General features: G+C 50.0%; 1 protein-coding gene across 1 annotated transcript in view; it reads right to left on the bottom strand.

The window, feature by feature from the left end:
* SLC13A2 (solute carrier family 13 member 2) overlaps positions 1–5,240 on the bottom strand; it is a 20,686-nt gene that overhangs the window by 14,398 nt on the left and 1,048 nt on the right. The gene's annotated exons all lie outside the window — the stretch shown is intronic.

Genomic DNA, 5,240 nt, shown 5'->3' with positions numbered 1-5,240 from the left:
AACCCAAGAAACCAAAAACTTAGCTGGGCATGTTGGCATGTACCTGTAATCCCAGCTACTTGGGAGGCTGAACTGGGGGAATCACCAGAACCCGGGAGGCAGAGGTTGCGGTGAGCTGAGATTGCACCACTGCACTCCAGCCTGGGTGACAGAGTGAGATCCTATCTCTAATAATAATAATAATAATAAATAAATAAATACAGCTATTAAAATAGGAAAAAGTGCTGGTGCAATGGTGTGTGCCTGCTTGGAAGGCTGAGGCAGGAGGATTGCTTGAGCCCAGGAATTTGAGGCCAGCCTGGGCAACACAGTGAGACTCCATCTCACAAACCAACAAAAACATGAAAGGCTGTCGTGGGATGAAGTCTTTTTCAGGAAGAATAGGCAGATGTCAGATTCCTAATACCTCTGAGGACTGAATATGTAAAGGGGACAATGGCCAGTTCATACATAAAAATATATTTCACAACTTCTGTAATAACTAGCAGAGATGCCCAACCAGGACCTCTGCAGCAGCGGGCCCTAAACGATCAGCATTTGCTCAATGAGTGCCAATTCCCCCAATTTTTGCCACAAACTCCTTACTCCTACTTCCAACTCAGGACCAACCTAAGAAAGCCAAATATGCCCCCCTAACCAGTCACCTTGGGGTGCTGCTTGTAGTTAGCTGCCTGCGGCTTCCCTGTGTCAACAGCCTGCACTGGAGCCTTCCCTTTTGACCATTCTAAAGCTTTCCCATCCCACACCTGCATTGAGGCTGCACGTGAGGGCGGTGACTCTTTCCGTCCTTCGATTGTTCCCATTTAGGTGTTCTTCACTGATTTGCATACCTTGATGTGAATGACTTTGTTGCATCAGCTTCTGTGTTAAGAAGCCAAAGGGAACAATGAATTCCTGAGTGCTGGAGAAAACCAAAGTCAGGGGAAGAGTCCTGACATCACAGTCTGGGCTGGGGCCAGCCCTGCCTGTATGCACTAAAGAATAAAATGCAAGCTGGCACCATGACGAACGTGGGATTCCCATGCTCCCCTATGAATTTCATCCTCACGACAGCCCTGAGCCTTGCTGCTGGATCATACCCAGGAAACTTGACTGTTGAGGAGGGTGAGTTACTTTCCCATTCCTGGCCCTCACCTGGCAGGTGCCAATAAGCAGTGACATGATTTAGTAATATGGGGGCAAAGTCCAAGTTGGGGCCTCAACCCCAGGGATCCCCCTGGCCTTTGAGGCTGGCTCCTTTTTCTGATCCTACTTCCAGGTATCCCGGAAGCTAGAAAACCTATCTCCGCACAGCCACAGGCATGGCTATTCCTAGGGACACAGCTCACCATTCTGGTGGGTGACCGGACATGCCTTCTTGTTGTCTAGGTGGGAACATCTGAGGCCCTCCTGAGCACGAGAGCCCATTTGAACAGAGTGATGGAGAAGAAGTGAGGCATCTACACAGTGCTCCAGACCAGTCTGTGTTTTCCAGGGGCCCAGGAATTCAGACGAAAGGCAGAGGGTGAAGGAAGTGCGTGTTCCCCACGCCCTTGGTGCCAGGCACTCTGTATATGAGGACTGCGCTATCTCAACTCATCTTCACAACAGTCCCTTAGAGATGACAGGGTTTGAAGAAGCTTGGTCAGGTCACATGGCTGTACATGCTGCTGAGTGGATTTGAATCCACACCTATTTGGCTTCAAAAGGCATGTTTTGTTCACTGGACTCTGCTATCTCAACTGAGAGCCAAGAAATCTCAAAAGACAGAGGCGGGCCTCAGAACAGAGGTCCAAATTCCTTGTATAGGTTTCATGCCAGGAGTGAATCATTTGAGTCCTCTTCTGCCTTTGAGGTTCAGAAACAGCTTGCATTAAGGGTATTTTAATTACACAGATTATTATTTTTTTAGATAAGGACTTGTTCTGACTTGATTATAAATTATTTTTGAGACTGAGTCTCACTCTGTCATCCAGGCTTGAGTGCAGTCGCGCGATCTCAGCTCACTGCAACCTCTACCTCCCAGGTTCAAGCGATTCTCGTGCCTCAGCCTCTCAAGTAGCTGGGACTACAGGTGCCTGCCACCACGCTTGGCTAATTTTTGTATTTTTAGTAGATTTTACTGTGTTGGCCAGGCTGGTCTCGAACTCCTGACCTCAAGTGATCCGAACTGCCTTGGCCTCCCAAAGTGCTGGGATTGCAGTCGTGAGCCACCGTGCCTGCCCAACACACAGGCTTTTGAAAGAAATAAATGATCTAACAATGCTTTGAAGTGCACCCCACAATGCTGAGCACATAAAATGTGCTCAACAAACATCAATATTATTATTATGGACACAAATTTGAACATAAGCTGGGACTCCTTCTTCCCCCTTTGGAGGCCAGGGCCATGGGGCTAAGCTTGCTGACTCATTACAGAGAGCAGAGGTTCAACACGGATGCAGGGCAGATCCACTTTGTCCGAATTCCTTCCTTTCTTCATTAAAAAAGGTGGGGGGCGGGTTGTTTGTTTTTTGAGATGGAGTCTCGGTCTGTCACCCAGGCTGGAGTGCAATGGTGTGATCTCAGCTCACTGCAACCTCTGTCTCCTGGGTTCAAGCAATTCTCCTGCCTCAGCCTCCTGAGTAGCTGGGACTACAGCCATGCGTCACCACGATCGGCTAATTTTTGTGCTTTTGTAGAGATGGGGTTTTATCGTGTTGGCCAGGTCGGTCTTGAACTCCTGACCTCAAATGATCCACCTGCCTTGGCCTCACAAAGTGCTGGGATTACAGGCGTGAGCCACTGCGCCTGGCTTAACAAGTATTTTTTGAACATCTACTTAGTGCCTGGCACTGGGGATTCTGCATGGGAGAAGACAAAGTCCCTGCCCTCCTGGAGCTGACATTCTAGTGCAGGAAGCCAGAGAAGAAGTAAAAAATAAGCAAATAGATAATTTCAGAGCGTGAACACCCTATGAATAAAAGAACAGGGCTCTTCCCCAAGCATTACTGGGGTTGTTCAAAGAAGGCTTTTCTGAGGAGGTGGATGTAAGCTGAAATCTAAGGAAGGAGAAGGAGGCATCTGGGGGAATAGTCCAATGTGAGGAGCAGGGGGGGTACAGGGGAGGGAGCCTGGGGAGTCCAGGGCTGAGCCTTGGTGACCCCTGGCTGCTCGAAGAGGTTTTATCCTAAGTTTGACGGGAAGCCAGTGTAGAGGTATTTTTTTTTTTTCCCAAATTAAAGTCGGTGGGGGAGGGGCGGGGGGGTCTCACTATGTTGCCCAGGCTGGTCTCGAACTTCTGGACTCAAGCAATCCTCCCGCCTCAGTCTCAGAAAGTGCTGGGATTATAGATGTGAGCCACTGTGCCTGGCCAGTGTAGGGTTTTAAGCAGGGTGGGACACATGGGAAATGACCGGGGAGAGAGTGGGGTAGGGGAGTGGCTCCATTCAGAGTATTTTGGGGTATCAGGTGAGCAGGACCTTCTGTTGCACATGGAAAGGAGGGAAGGAGAAGAATCAAGAATGACCTCGAGTGTTTGGCTGTTGCGGCAAGGTAGACGGTTGAAGCATTTCTTGATGCATAAGCCAACTGGAGAAGGGCAGGAAGGGTTTTGATTTGGACGTGAACAAGCATATGCTGCTTACAAAGAAAATATTCAGTTGGGAGGTGGCTGGTGTTGATTGGATAACTCAAGTTTAGAGTTAGGGCTGGGGTTACAGATTGAGGACACATGGGCATGGAGATGCTTTGTAAAGCTCAAGATGGTTAAGATCAGCCATGGGCAGTGGGGACCCTGGAGAACCTCAGAGTCAGATGGAGAAGGTGTCACCAAAGCCAAGAGAAGACAGCACGGCAAAGACGGGTGACAGCTGTGACCAACACTGCTGAGGGGTTGAGGAATGTTAGAATGGCCCAGGGTTTGGTCACATGGAAGTCGATGGGATCTGAGTCTTGGAGCTGGGAGCTGACTAAAGAGAAAGTGCCCTTGCAGTGTAGACAATGTCTTGAGGCTTTCTGTTACGAGAGAGAACAGAGAAAGAAGGCAATATCTGGAAGGAGTGAGAGCTGTTGTTTGTTTAAAATGAGCAATATTACAGCACGTCTGTATGTGGATGGGGGAGATCAGGCAGAAAGGGAAATAATTATCTTATAGGGGACAATTGCAGGAGCAAAGTCCTTGAAGGGGGCTGGCCTCTCCTAGTTAGAACCAGAGTCAGGATGGGGCTGGCAGCATCTGTGAGCCAGAGGCAGGTAGCAGGGCCCGATCTGGTGGTGGGAAGACAGGGTTCCTGACACATCTCAGCCCTACGAAGAGGCCTGGTTTCCAGCACCGGCTCAGGGTTTCCTGTGTGACCTGGGCAAGTGACTGATCTTTCTGGGCTGTGCTACCCCAGGGCGAGGGTGAGTGGGAAGAAATCGTAGTGCCTGTTTGGCTTCCCTCCTGGGGTCAACACACTTGCCCCAGCCTGCTGGAAAAACCCATCTGATGGGTCCCCAGCACTGAGATGCCACTGGCTTTGGCCTGAGATGAACATCATCTCAAAGGTCAGCTGGGCCTTGCCACTCACCAGGAGTCAGGGGCCTAGGGGCTGTGCCACCACCACACCCGTTTAGGATACCATGAGCAAAAAAGCTTGCCTCAATTTCCCTATCTGTGACAAGAGGAAGCAAATGCCTCGATGGGCAGTGTTGGGGTGTGGGGTGGGGCAGAAGGCAGCAGGGTGTACAGAGAACAACACAGGCTTTGGCACCAGATCACACCCCCAGCTCTGAACCTCCCAGCTGTGTGATTTGCCAGAGGCTGACTGACTGTGAAGACTGAGTTTCAAAGCTTTCCTCCTGGACGCTTCCCAAAGCCCCAAGCTAATTTCAGATTCTTACTTTTGTGTTCTTTTTCTTACAGAGGTGGGCCCAAAGGTGTATAATATCCAAGCTCTATGAAACTTGGATCTGCCCTGGGACTTTGACTAAGGGACTTAACCTTACTTTCCCCATCTGTTAAATGGGACAGTCAGGCCTGACCTCTTAAGATGGTGGAAAGGGTTACTGGTGCCGAGGGCAGGGCAGGCAGTGGAGACTCAATTTAATGAGATGAAGTTAGGACTTCTGCTGGGGGTGGAGGGGGAGGCAGTGATGTCTGGTTGTGTCCAGCTCCGCCTCCATCAGAGGATCAGTTTTTGTGCTGTCCACCTGCAGGGGTCCCGTCTTCCAACTCCCACCCTTCCTCCTCCACAGACTTAGCCCTTGAAGTCACAGGTGAACTCTTTCTCTTCCTGTTT

This window comes from Cebus imitator, unplaced genomic scaffold (genome assembly GCF_001604975.1).
Source record: "Cebus imitator isolate Cc_AM_T3 unplaced genomic scaffold, Cebus_imitator-1.0 Scaffold140, whole genome shotgun sequence".
NCBI classification, from domain to species: domain Eukaryota; kingdom Metazoa; phylum Chordata; class Mammalia; order Primates; family Cebidae; genus Cebus; species Cebus imitator.
Note: the sequence above shows the minus strand (reverse complement) of the source record. Positions and strands in the feature narration are given on the sequence as shown.